General features: G+C 35.0%; 1 pseudogene; it reads right to left on the bottom strand.

Moving 5' to 3' along the window:
- Positions 1-12,696: 12,696 nt before the first annotated feature.
- Positions 12,697-14,652, bottom strand: LOC114752731 (GDSL esterase/lipase At1g28590-like; annotated as a pseudogene).
- Positions 14,653-15,344: the final 692 nt, after the last annotated feature.

The following is a 15,344-nucleotide window of genomic DNA, read 5'->3' as shown; positions in this document are numbered from 1 at the left end:
TATTCGTCCGCTCAGATGGAAGAAATCGTTGAAGAGTTGGCGATGGCCCTATTCCGTCAGTGGGCACAAAATAGATAGGGAAGTGTACATTAAGACATTGCCTGTACATCTTTGGTTTCAATTTTGGTTTTGGTTCATTTTTGGTTGTTGGTTAGTTTTTGGCATTGCACAACTTTAGCAATTGGCTAATTTTGGAATTGGTTCACTTTTTGTACTTGTCAAGAATTTTTATATTACTTGCCTTAAACACAAATTTTTTTAATATTACAGTTGGTTTTGGTTCATGTATATATAATAATGCAAAATTATTTTTGGTTCATTAAGATGTATATGGTTGAATTGGTTTGAATGCTGGCCTGCATGGTTCTATTGAATGAGCCTTTGTTCGGTTTCAAAATTACAAGGGGGCTGCTGGCACAGCAGAACGGGTATTAAAAAAAAATTCCCATAATACTTAACGGTTATTACTTAAAACCATCAAGTATTCATATAATACTTGATGGTTTTTGAAACTGTCAAGTATTATATGAATACTTGATGGTTTTTCAGAAATAATCGTCAAGTATTTTTAACCATACATGACGGTTCCCAAAATTGTCAAGTATTGATACTTATAATTGATGATTTCTAATTAAAACCGTCAATTTTTCCTAAATAATTGACGGTTTTTCAGAAATAACCATCAAGTATTTAGACACATAGTTTACTGTTTTTCTGAAAAACCGTCAATTGTTTGAATAATAATTGACGATTCTTCATTTAAAACCGTGAAATATTATTGAAATATTTGACGGTTAATGATCGTCAAATATCTGCGGTTGAAATATATGACGCCAGTATACTTGACGGTTTTCAACCGTCAAGTATGACCCAAAATAACCGTCACGTATTTGTCATTTTATAGTAGTGTTATCTCCTCTTTTGATCCATAAAGTTGTTTTATATTCGGTTAACGGTAGGTAGCTAGACAGACGGCTACCATGTCAGAACTTATATACTCCTTTAGTCCTAAATACAAGACATATTTTGTAATGTAATTTACACTAAAAAATAAGTCTTATATTTAGGACCGAAGGAATATATCACGTGTGATTTTTTGTGGGCATGCTGTGCTTTTTGTTTGCTCAATCATTTTTGTTCGGAAGTTTTTTTAAAAGGTTTGGTTTTTTCACTCTTATTTTTAATTAATTACATGTCTCTTTTATATTTTTTCCCTCAATTTTTCTCTCACCCACTGCGTTTTAGAAAACTAAGTTTCATTTTTTTATATATTTATTATCTTCGACCAATTTTAACTAACATTTGAATTGCACAAATTAATCATTTGATGCTTATATTTTGAACCGAAGGAGTACATACTAATATATTTTTACTATTGGTTTCTTTATAGTGCGCACGAATCCTAGATAAGAGCCTGGATTTTAGATACTGTATAATGAATTTGAAGGACACAGTCACCTATGACCCATACAATTCTTAATAAGGTACTACCTTCAATTTTTAATATAAAAACTAGTTTGATATTCAATTTGGTTTTAAATATAAGACCACAATCTACTTTGTATCTCATATTTATCCACGTTTTCTAAAGTAGTCCTTGTGGTAGTTGCACAAGTTAACTTTTTCATTAAATAATAGTTCTAACTAATACACATAATTAGTAAAGGTATTCTAGAAAAGATAACACCAATTCATTACAAATAACTGACTTAATAGATTTTCATAACTATTCAAATTAATCAACTAACTCGTATATTAAAAATCGTACATAGTATATATGTCTTTAAACTTTACTTTATGCATTTTAAAATTTTAGATTAGCTATTTTACTTCATTTTGTTATACATGGTGCTTTTGCATATAGTACTCTAACGACAAATGGTGCACACGGTATTTCGATGCTTGGCGCAGAACAAGCCGTTGAATAGTTGGTTATGACTGTTTTCTGTTAGCAAGCGAGTGGGGCAATGAAATTTTGCTCTCTAATGCAAGACAAAATGTTATATAAATCGATAGTTTTACAAATGCATATGGTTAAGGATCCTAATATAGAACTTGAAAAAACATATGAAAACCAACAAGTGTAAATAATCATATAATTTTCGCAATTTATAGATACTTGGCCAATTTTATTAATTTTTTTTAATACTTCATTGTTCAGTTAGGTACTTTGATACTTAGCTCATAGTATATCTTATCCTTAATATAAGAGTTGGATAACTAATTTACATATATTAAAAAAATTAGTTAGGTTAGTTATTTATAATAAATAAATGTTGCATTTTCTAAAATACTTTGTTGATAATGTGTATTGAAACTATTTATTGATGAGAATTTCTTAATATGTGCGATCATACTTGGAGGCAAAATAGATAAATGTTAAAGAAAATGTTGATCGAATTATTATATTTAGTACCAAATTGAATTTTCAATTAGCCCTTATATCGTAAGATGTAGTATTTTGTGATAATATCATATACTACCTTCGGTTCTTCATATAAAAACCAATTTAACTTTCACTTTTATCTTAAATATAAGACTCTAATCTATTTTGTTTATCATATTTATTTATTTTTTTCAAAGATAATCCTTGTAGTAGTTATACACTTACACATGTTAAATATTTCATCAAATTATAATTCTAGCTAATACATATGATTATCAAGAGTATTTAGAAAAGACAAGACTTATTTATTATAAATAACTAATTTAATTTATTTTTTAATATATTTAAATTAGTCAACTAACTTTTTTATTAGGATTCAGAGATAGTATTCTTGGATTTGCATTTGGTTGAATGAATGAATAAATTGAATTAATGATTTTGTTGTTTTGTAATTGGAAGAGGGTTGTGTAACATCCTGAGTTTTATCGGGTTTTAATAGCCTCTTTTGGGTTGATTTTGAGGATAGATTAGTGATTTAATCTTAATCTTGGTGTTTGGGTTGGATTTGAGGTTTGTTGGAGGAATAGGTGAACGTACCCCTCTCAGGGTATGTTCGCCGCGGCACACCGGGAGTTTCAGAGGGGAGTGTCTTCTCAGGAAGGTTTGGCCGCGGCGAAGGTAGGGGTATGCTGCGGCGAATGTTTTCTGGGCGAGCAAGAGTTTCCTCTCAGGAAGCTTTCGCCGCGGCGAAGATTGGGGTTCGCCGCGACGAAGTCAGGTTTTCAGGCGAGTAATCCCTCTCGGGATTAGTTCGCCGCGGCGAAAGGTCGCGAATCTATATATTCGCGAGAGCAGTTCAGCGTGTGAAAAATAAGAAAATCTGAGGTAGAGAGAGAGGCTCTGCTAGGGTTTCGGTATTTTGACTTGAAGGGGGCATTTCTAAGGATCCATTACCTCAAGTAAGTGATTTTAACCTCTAATCTATCTTCTTGATTGGAATTTATAAGGATTTATGGTGAAACCCTAGGATTTTCTAGGTTGTGTTGGAATTGAGGTTTTTGACCGATTGTTTTGGGTTTAATTGATTGCATTGGGTTAGTTTAAGTATTTAATCGGTGTAGTTTTCTTGGATTTAAAGAATCTTGAGTTTTTGGAGTTAGGGTTTATGGAATTGGATGATTTGGGATTGAGGATGATAATGTAGAGATTGATTTTGAGTTTTGTGAATTGGGTTATGTTAAGGAGGGTTAAATTGGATGTTTAATCGGTTTAGATTTGTTGTTGGAACCTTAATTGCTCAAATGGGATGTTGGAGGTTGAATTCCTATAGTGGGTCTTTGAGGTTTGAACTCTAATTGATGCTTGGAAGGAGACTTGATGTTTTAATAGACTTTGAGGACTTTGGAGTGTTGTTTTGATAGTTATACCCTTTGAGTTGGGTAGAGTTTTGATGGAAGATAGGAATTTTGTGTCTCCAAGTGTTGTTTTGGCCACATTATTAGTTTGAAAGCTAATATATGATGGTTGTGTGCTTGTGTGCTTGTGTAGACCGGTTGTGAGTCTTGGTGGTGCACGGGGCCACATCGTTGGTTTGTTGTTCCTTGCTCAGGCGAGAGGTAACCACTTTCCAATCCTTAGTACTTGCTTCTGTGGTATTGTGAGTAGATTTGTGTTTTGTGCTCCAAATAGTAATTGTGTTCAAACTATACGTTGTATATAAAAAGGGAAAACCGTCTTGTGGGGTTTTGATTTATGATGAATGAATTTTGGAATTGTGAAAGATATGCTACTGAATGAGGTTAATTGTGAAATGATTGTTACTCTTTGCTTATGATTTGAGCATGATGCATTAATTGGGAATTGGTGAGAGTTTTGTCTGTTACTATCACGTGGTAAGGCCTCCATTAATGCATGATGGTTGGCTTAGTACGTCCCCCATAGTGAGGGATAGGCCTTCTGGCTCCCTACGTCCCCCAGAGTGAGGGATAGGCCTTTTATGGTTCCTTACGTCCCCCATAGTGAGGGATAGGCCAGCTTCGGCTCCTGAAAATCCCCCAAAGTGAGGGATTTGGTTGATGGGATTGCATCATTGCACTTGCATGAATTGTTGTGGCTATCATTATATTATTTGTGAACTACCCCACTTGACACCTCACCAGCACCTATTTAGTAGTACCTAGTATTGGAAAGGTTGGTTACTGGGACTTTGTCTCACCCCGTGGTTTACAATGTTTTCAAGTGAAGGTTCCGGGCGTGCGCCTTCGGGAAGAGACACAGAGGCTTGAGCTTGGTTAGCTTTAGGCCTCTAGCATTTGTATATGTATGACTAGTATATATGGCCACATTTAGGACTGCTTTTTGATATATTTGATTACCCGGCCTTGTTGTAAATTGGAGAGAACGTATCTCCTTATTTTGGTTGGCCGGAGGCCATTGTTAGTGTTTGATGAACTCTGGATTATATGGTTGAAAACTATTTAGATGAGCTGATTTTGATGTATGTGTTACCCGGGCCGGAGGCTCGGAGGCCCAGTATATATGAATGAATGATTTCAGTTGCATGCAACGATCTTTGAGTTGGAACCGCATTTACATGTTAATTCAAAATTATGCAAATTTCTTCTTACTATGGTAGTTCTTTTAACAGATTTCTTTTTCTACCGTAGTAGTGATTTTATGATGAGTAATGTTGTTTTTAAGGTTGAGGGTCTTACAGGTTGCTCCCCTATTCTTTTAGAAAGTATACATAAATACTTTAGGGCTATGTGACGACAAATATTAAACAATTACTTGATGATTATATCCAAAAAAACGTCTAAGCCAGCCAAATGTTTTACGGTTTCTATAGAAAAGCGTTAAGACAAAGCGGCAAAATGACCAAATATGGTGATATAATATTATCTTCACTCATTAATATAAGAGTTAATTGAAAGATTAGCTTTAGTCTTAAATATAAGACCTTAATTCATTTTGTCTTCCAAATCTATAATATTTTATCTAAAATATCCCTATTATTGATTGTAAGAGGTTCTCAACAAGAAATAGTTCCAATGCACACGTAAAAATGGTAGTTTTAAAAAATCAACACACATATATTATAATTAATCAACTTAATTAATTTTCTTAATTTTTTAAAATTAGTTATCTAGCTTTTACATTAAAAATATGATGTAATATTTGATTTTTTTTCCCCAGCAAAATCGTCAGGTAATTGGAACATACCTCATGAATTTTAATTAAAATGCGTCAAGTAGCCAATGCACTAACCTACAAGCCAACTCTCTGTAAACTTGTTACTTAACTTTGTTTATTGTAAAACCATAAAATATGCTATTCCTTATTTGACGATTAAAAACTGTTAAATATAGGCTCACGGTTTAAATGATACCTGAATAGTTGATGGTTATAAACTGTTAAATAAAGTAAAATATAATGGTTAAGAATATCATTTTCTATAGTGATGAAAAAGCAAAAATAATATTTTTATTTTTTATAAAAAATATCAAAACGAACTAGTCTAAAATAGGAGATGAAAAAAAAAGAAATATTATCTCTGATTCTAAGTATAAGATTTAATCTGTAACATTTATATTATAAATTAGATCTTATATTTAATATTGGAGGTAGTATATAATATACTCATTCAACCTATCAGATTCAGGTTAGCTCAGTGACACGGGGTTAAACCCAAATTAATCAAAACAAAACCAAATTACTACATCCGGTTCTAAATATAAAATCTAGTTAAATTTGATTTTAAATATAAAATCTTAATTTATTTTGTCTATCACTTGTTTTATAAAATGTCTTTATTGATTGTAAAGGGTTTTTACTAAAAGATGATTCCAATCATCCAAATCCAATGCTCATGATTGAAGAAGATAGTTCAAAAAAACTAACATATATTTATTACAAATAACCAACTTAACTAATTTTTTAAATATTTTTAAATTAGTTATTTAGTTCGTATATTAAAAATCGAGGCTACTGAATTGAAACTATGTCGATTATTTGACCGAACCGGCCTACTAATCGGGTCACAAATGTTAACCCAACGGGCTGATTCAGTTGGATTTCCATGCCAGACTCGTACGACTTCATGCAGCTCTGAACATGAATCAGTTTATGCGGACAAGCCATGTGCGTTGGCTTCATTGTACATTCCAAAGTACGGAACAATAATAATTAGGGGTGCACGTGGGCAGGGCTGGGCAGGGCTCGACCCCTGCCCGATGCCCAACCCGAACTATGTGCGGGCCGCAAAATGCAGCCCGGTGCCCAGCCCTGCCCGTAGAAGCCCTAACCATTTTGGGCAGGGCGGGCTTCATTGCCTAAAAACCGATGTCCTGCTCAAATCATAAAAAAAAAAAAATAACTCCATCCATATATGAAAATCACATTACATAATTCTACATTTTAACACACCAAAATCATTCAGAAATAGTCCAAAATAAGTCTTAACAAATATCCAATTGAATAACATCAATAATCCATTCAAAACAAGATTCAATATTGTAATTGGAGCCTAGAAAATTGAACAGTTTGCACTTTGCATCAATCTCCATAATTTCCCAAAAAGGATGGAACACCTGAAAAAAATACAAATAAAAATAACAAAGTTTAATATATTACAAAGTAAGCAATAAAAAAAATATACTTCTAGATTTTAAAGGAAGCACCGATTCACCTTGCCGGCTTAACTAGTCATGTTTATAAAATGACCCTTCAATTACCAATAGCCATTAAATTCTCCCCTCCAGCTCCAGGTGTAGTAGAATCTAGGACAAAAAATCAAAGAACAATGACATTACAAATTATGAAGTAAAATATGAGTTATTGAGATTTGGGGGTAAAAAGGATTACTAGCAAGTTGAAGGACATGTTCTGTCTCATCAAAATTATCAAACTCCCGAAGCTTGTCAACAAATTCAAACATTGATAGCCCAGGCTGTAGCCAATTTTGGCTACAAATTAGTGCTTTTGTCATCTTAGAAGATAAAGAGCTTCTATAATGATCAACCACACGTCCTCCGGTGCTAAAGGCAGACTCAGAAGCCACTGTAGAAACTGGCATAGCCAATACATCTCGTGCCATGTGTGAGAGAATTCTATATTTTTCTGAATTAGCTTTCCACCATAACAATATGTCAAACTCAGCTGCAGAAGGGATTTCATCTCTCGAGTCAGTTGTTATATATCTATCTAACTCAGTTTGAGGATCTATTGAGGTTCTTTGTTTCATAGATTCTAACCACTTATGACCTGGATCCTCTTCACCATCATCATCATCATCATCAAAAGAAGGCAATGATGTTGCACCTACTGTGCCTATGGAGGTAGTCCCTAAGTCAATAGAAACCCCAACAGAGTACTCATTAAACAACCGATACAAACAATCTTTAACCCTCTCCTTCATAATCAAGCATACTTCAGGATCAGCATAAAGAAGATCAAACATATGATTCACATATGCTAGTTTATACCGAGGGTCCAAAATGACAGCAACAAAAAGCAATGGATTCATATTGTCTGCTTGACCCCAATACTTGCCATACTTCACCTGCATGCTAGTGCTCATTTCTCTCAAGAAGCTATTAGCATTATTTGTGATATTTCTGTGCAGCATTTTTTGAACCCGAGCAATCTGGTGGAAACATTCATTTGCCGATACAGAAAGGGAGCTTGAAAATTTCAATGTTATGTCATAGAAGACCTTCAAGAATTTGATGAAAATCCGAGCATTATTCCAATCATCAGTAACAGGACCAGAAAAGCTATCTTGCTCACGCCTAGCAGAACTAGAAGCCCCACGCTCACGCCTAAAGCTTGAAGTGTTTGAGTTGAAGTATGAAATATAGTCATCATCTTCATCACGCATTCGCTCAAACACTTTTTGAAACTTCATTGCAGCTTCTAACATTAAGTATGTTGAATTCCATCGAGTGGATACATCAAGGCAAACAAGACTTTTAGTGTCTATTTTTTCAGCTTCAGCCCAAGCTTTGAATCTTAGGAAGCGTGAAGGAGAAGAACGAACATATCTCACAGCATTTCGAATGGCTTCAAAGCTGTCTTTCATTTCTTTAATACCTTCATTGACTACTAAATTTAGGACATGTGCACAACATCTTAATTGTAGATAATCACCATCACAAAGTAAGCCCTTCCAACTCCTCAAACGTCTCTTAAGATATCCCAAAGCTGAGTCATTAGCTGAGGCATTATCCACAGTGATAGTGAACACTTTCTCAATCTCCCAATCTAACAAGCATTGCTCAATGGTCCTCCTTATAGTATCACCTCTATGATTTTCAATCATAACAAAATTGATAATTCTTTTGTGAAGCTTCCATTCATCATCAACAAAATGTGTTGTCAAGCATAGGTAATTGAAATTCTGATTTGATGTCCAGCAATCTGTGGTGAGACAAACACGTTTAGTACTCTGTTTCAAAAATTTCTTCAATACTTTAACTTCTCCAAGATATAATTGCCACACATCTCTTCCAATTGTTGTTCTTGATGGGATTGGAAAGCGAGGTTCAAACTCATTCAACAATTTCTTAAATGCAGGCTTCTCCACAATTCTAAATGGTTGCTCATCACAGATAATAAATTCAGCTAAAGCTCTTCTACATCGCTTCTCATCATATACATGTGTAACTAAAGATCTTCCTTGGCCACTAGTCTTGCCCGACAAAAGAGTTAACATAGATTGCTTTTTATCTGTAGTGGCTTTATGAGGGTTCTTTGAACATTTTGGGATATGCCTTAATAAAGAATTTGTCCCATGACGGTTTGGATCAGCTTTATAAGTAGTATGACAATACTTGCAAGCTGCTAAATGAACTCCATTAGTTTCTTCTATTGGCAATCTAACAAAATATTCCCAAACCTCTGATGTGTGCTTAGTTTCTCTTGCCTTTCTCTTTGTACCCCTTTCATCAATACTTGTTTCCGGTGTGACAGAATTTGTTTGTGGGGGAGTAGGGGTAGGAGAAGGAGCAAGGGGAGGGAGGACAGGATGAGATGGAGGTTGAACAGGAACAATAGGGCTAGGGGCAGCAACTTCACTAGGTCTATTAGGATTTGGTGTTTGATTAGGTCCAATAGAGATTGGTGTTTCAAGAGGGGCTGAAGTAGCTTGAGACCTTCCACCAACAACCGGGGATGGTGATGTAATAGAAGTTTCATCATCCATTGCAGCTGCAATATCATATGATTGAACAAATAGCAAGAAATTTTAAATGAATAGGAGCAGAATCAAATAGCAGAAATTTCAAATGAATCAAAGTAGAATCAAATAGCATTATATCATACAAACACAAGTGGAGACTGAAGAAATACTGTGAGAAATGAATCATGGCAAGAAATTTGAATTGATACAATAATACTGATATAAAGTACAGCTCTCATGATATACCATTTGATTTAATTGATTCATTTAAAATGATTCTGCTATTCCAAATACTAAAACGAATTATTAAAAAGAAATCGAGCAATGCTTGGAAACTAAAACGAACATGGCAGTAATTACATGAATTATTTTTGAATAGACACAGTAGAAGCAATGACCAAATACTTGGAAACTAAAATTCTCTGCCACTAAAATCGAGCAATGCTTGGAAACTAAAATCGAGCAATGACCAAATACTCTACCACTCATTTCACGATAGAAGCACTGAAGCAGAACCATAATTGAGTCATCTCAAATTCTTGCAAACTAAAACGAACATGGCATTACATGAATTTTTTTTTTGAATAGACACGGCAGGCATGAGCTTGTAGATACAATTACAAAACACAGCATTAGATGTTGAATCTGAATATCTCATGCACCTCCATAGAAACAGCATTATATGAATTGTGAAACAGAAAATCAAAATCAATCCAAGCAGAATCAAATGGCACAATCAGGCGACTGAATCAAACCAGAATCAAATACAATCATATGTTACAGAGACATGCGTGGAGACTGGAGAAAGGAATCCCTGCTGTCGCAACGCACCGAATGGAGATTGGAGCCGTGGAGCAACGAGTGACTGAGAGACGTGATGGTGGTTGAGGTGTTGCGACCGAGAGATACCGAGAGACTACTCGATGAGCTTCAGATCGGAGAGACAGCAAGGTGAGGTAGGAGACTAGGAGTGACCGAGACCAACAAGGTGAGGTTTGTAAAGCATAATATTTCTCCAGATAGTGAAAAAGGAGGAAGAAATGGTCTATACCGAGAGACTACTCGGCGAGAGGCAAGATCCAGGCGAGCAACGACTCGTTGAGCTGGAGTATTCGGCGAGCTTCAGTCTTCGAATCAGAGACAACAGTGAGCAATCACAGCACGCGGAGGTGGGAGACTGCACTGGGAGGGAGCGACCGAGACCAAGAGGCAGGGGAGTGACCGAGACCGAGAGGCAGGGGAGAGACCGAGAGTCCGAGACCGACAGGCAGGGGAGAGACCGAGAGTCCGAGACCGACAGGCAGGGGAGCGTCGGAGCGACTCAGAACTGAAAGTAGGGGGAGTAACCGTGTTGCCGCATTGGGTAAATAGGTAGGGTTCTGAATTTCTGATGAAGTGAAAGGCGGACTAATGGAGTGGTCAGTGGAGAGTGGAGACTACCATGGAGAGTGAAAGTGAAAAAAATAATAATAAAAACTTCTGGGCAGGGCCAAACGGGCAGGGCAGGGTACCCTGCCCATCGCCCGACCCTGCCCGTGTTGGGCCCTGCCCAAAAGTGTTCTTTTTTTGTTTGGGCTACATTTTTTGGGGCTAGGCCAGGCATTTTTTTCCCAGGCTCGGGCGGGCACACTGGGCATGCAGGCACTATGAACACCCCTAATAATAATTGCAACCGACCGGCTTTTCTTTGTTCACTTTTTTTTTAACATGGGAAAATTAAAAAAAAAAGGGTTGAATTTTAAAATTTTAAATAAAAAATCACTATAAAAATATATTGATATTTGCTTTTTGAATGAAATTATTATTTTTTAATTACTATAGTAACTAATACTAATTTAAAATTTTAAAATTTAACAGTTATTTTGTGAGATTTTTTCAAAAGAAATTGTTAACCAGATTCTTTATCCGCCCTTTCGAATTCGGAAAATTTATACGCAGCACCGAACCATAGAAATTTATGCGCAGCTTCATACGAATATTAAAAAATTAATTAAAATAATTATTTTTTAAAAAAACGGCATTGGATTCCTTGGAATATCCCCTTCAATCATTTGAATTAGGAGCTACCCAATTGATATAGAAATAGAAATCCTTTTAACATATATGTGTGTAATCAATATTAGGGCTGTGCAAACAGTTATTTGGTTTGCTTTTGGTCTAGAAACCGAAATAACCGATCACCGAATTGCAATATTTTTAAGCACCGAACCAAACCGAACTTCTATCACTAACTGAAATATTTCGGTTTGGTTTGGTTGGTTCATTCTGTTAATGCTACTAACTTTTTCCCTTGTTTAAACGAGCCATAAAATCCCAAGTGTGAGGGAGATGAAGCGGTAAGCACAGCCACAATAGCAGAGATTGTAGAGAAGAATAGAAGCATCAATATGAAGATGAAATGGAGAAGAAAAGTGGAGATGAAGTAGCAAGGAGAGACACTACAAAGAATAAGAGCAAAAGCATCAATATAATGTTTTTAGAGAGAGAGAGAGAGGTGCTACTGTGTCAGTAATAAAGAGTAAGAGACTGTGAGAGAGAGAGAGCAGCAATGAAGAGTAAGAGAGTGCGAGGGAGATGGCATTCTACCTGAGATCGATGAGCGAGAAGATGATGGTATTCTTTTTGAAATTGAGAGAACGCTGGGAGTGGGAAGAGGCCTGCAGCAAGAGAAAATGAGAGATGATGAGCTATCTTACATTAGCTTAGGGTTTGAGATACGTTGGGGCGTTGGGCTGGGTTTAGAAGCATACGAAGCATACTTTGGGCCTATTAGTTGATGGCTAACTTAGTTTCATATTACATATAATATTATATACCTTGGCAAAAAAATATATATGCAAACACACATATATTTCGGTTTTTTGGTTTAAAACTGATTTTTTTTTTAATAAACCGAACCGAAAACCAAACACTGAAATTTAATAAAAATAAAAACCGAAACCAAACACCAAAATAACCGAACTGAAATAACCGAAAATACATTCGGTTCGGTTCAGTTATCGGTTTCGGTTCGGTTCGGTTTTGCTCACCTCTAATCAATATGAATTGTTTATGAAAAAAAATTTATCAATTTAAAAAATAAAGTAGATTGAAGTTTTACATTTAGCATTTAAATAAACCCTTCAATTAGCTTCTACATTTGGGAAGAAGTACTAAAAACAGAATTTATAAGGATGTATGCAGCTTCAGTCAAATGAGCACCGTCCCAGCCTATGTACTTCGAAGGATCTTCTCGAGTTTTCACTCCTTCATCTCCACAACAAGCTTTGTAATTGTATGCACTTCCACTTCCACAACAGGCTTTCAAACCCATAAAACCTGCAACATATTTCATTAAATTAGCACAAATTAATCAGAATATTATGATAGCTAGCTAGCGTCGGTATGATTATGGAAATGTGGAATCAGAATAATACCAAACTTTTTGGGAGAATGATAGAATGGCAATGCAGCGTTATAATTATCAGCGTAAATGACATTGGCATGAGGATGAAGCTCTTGAGAAGGTGATTTAGTTCAGCTTGAAGCCTGTGATTGTAGTATTCAGCAAACTTGTTTGACCAATCCAAGCAACCAGCTTCGTCGTAGTCATTCTTGTTGTTGCTTTCATACATTGTTAAATAGCCCTAGCTAATGGGAAATTCCCAGGAGCAAGTAGCGTTTGAGCACCTAAATCTATCAAATCCTCCAAATGGAAATCTGATTGAGCTCCTTCATGACAGATATGATAAAAACACTAGCACTTATTTTGCTAGCAGACATTATTGCAAAGCATTTCAAGGATTAGTCTTACTTTTACTGTTGAAGAGATTGAATTAATCACATGAGGCACGTGAGTTCTGATTTCCGCTAAACTCCTTCGTAAACCAAAGAGTCCATTTAAGTCATTGCCTCCTATTTCTCCCCCCAGAAATAATGACTTCTCAAACACGTCCTTGCAGCCTGTAAAAATAAAAACGTTAATATGTTCCACGATGCTGGTATCAAATGGGTAATGGGAAATTTGACTTGGCCGAATTTCAATTATAGTATGCTCTGCTTTGGATAACTAATTTGTATGTATTAAAAAAAATTAAATTAATTATTTGTAAAATATATGTTGGTTTCTCTAAAGTATTTACCATAATCATTCACATCGAATACATTTTCTTTAGGAAAAACACCTCAGTAAAAAAGAATTATGAATTTAAGAAATAAAATGAGTTAAAATCTTATATTTAAGATAAAGAAAATTAACACTAAAACATTGGGTAACATGCTTAAATGGTTTTAATATTTGGTATAACAATTAAAACTTGGAAAAGTCATAAAAAAGACCATAAAATTTAAAAAATTACAGATAAAGACCTGTTCACAAAATTATTATCAAAACTTATACTATTATTGTTAAAACCTATAATAATATTATTACTGATCTTTATTTGTAATTTTTCAAATTTTACGGGTTTTTTTTTGTGATTTTTTCTTAAAAATTTGACCAATGTCTGGGGAAAAAAAAACAAAGAACTTGCTCGAGGAAGCACTGCAAATAGAAGCCAAAAATTCCTTACACCAGCACAGTTGAACTCTGAGAGAATAATTAGTACTCCCAGTGTAAATACCTCTCTCTTCAAAGAAACTTACATTCAAAGCAGCTGCTCCATCAACAGAAAAATTAACTCCATCTTCTTTGCTCCAATTTCTGACTTGACCATCCTTAATTCCCAGATATGGTTTCACAATGGAATTCTTAAAGACTCAGCTGCTCAGCAAGAAGCAATTTAACACAGAAAATCCCAGATGTTGGGAGAGTAAGAGGGAGAATCGGTGATATATTTTATGTCCAAGAAAAAGAACAATGAGACCATATTTAAGGTCTGAAAGTTGCAAGGTTGGTAAATAGATGCAATGATAGTGTCCAAAATCTGAGCGTTATCGATGAAATCAGTGATAATACGTCCATCGAGCATCTTCCTGTGGGGTAACTGAAGTAGGATTCGCCGTAGGGAGGGTGGAAGAACTTGTGCGGCGGCGGCTGTTGGGAGCTGAAAAACCAGTTTCCGGTGTCAACAATGGAGTCTCCAAAGCTAAAGATAGATGTGAAGGTGCGTCGGCAATTTTATCAAAATACTATAATCAGTAAAAATAATTACCCAAATGCCATAGCGTGGGAACTATTTACCCATATACCACATTTTTTAAAAATTCGATCACTTCAAGATGAACTTTCACTCTGACAGGTAATTTTTCCAAGAGAAAAATGAAACTCGCTGAGGCCGTGAACAAGTTCAATTATCTCCATTTTCATTTTCGGCAAAAATTACAACTAAGGAAATAATTTCGTCGACGTCCGCCCTGGGTCCCTGCCTTTAAAATTGTGGAGCAAATTACAGTTAAGACCCCATCTTATCATATCTCCCACTCATTTTCTTTCACTCTACATCTTCTCCTAGATGGAATAAATATGAGTAGATTTTGTAGAAAAATTGCTTTCTATCTTGGTAGTTAAATTTAGAAGAAAATATATGAATAAATTAAATAAACAAATATTTAAAAATTAACAGGTTCACAAATTTTATGAAATAGCTAAATAAAAATATTAAAAACTTTAAGTTCTTAAAATCATTTAAAATATTCTTATTTTTCTTCAATACCCATTCTTATCTATTTCATTTTTGTTTTTTCGTGAATTATTTAAAGTAACATGACACTCTCACTGTGGAAGAAGGCCCGGTAACATGACATTTTCTTATTTATTTCATTTTCATTTTTTTTAATTATTTAAGATAACATGACACTCTC

The sequence above is a fragment of the Neltuma alba genome, unplaced genomic scaffold (genome assembly GCF_004799145.2).
Source record: "Neltuma alba isolate B1F8T4 unplaced genomic scaffold, ASM479914v2 tig00007525_pilon, whole genome shotgun sequence".
NCBI classification, from domain to species: Eukaryota; Viridiplantae; Streptophyta; class Magnoliopsida; order Fabales; family Fabaceae; genus Neltuma; species Neltuma alba.
Note: the sequence above shows the minus strand (reverse complement) of the source record. Positions and strands in the feature narration are given on the sequence as shown.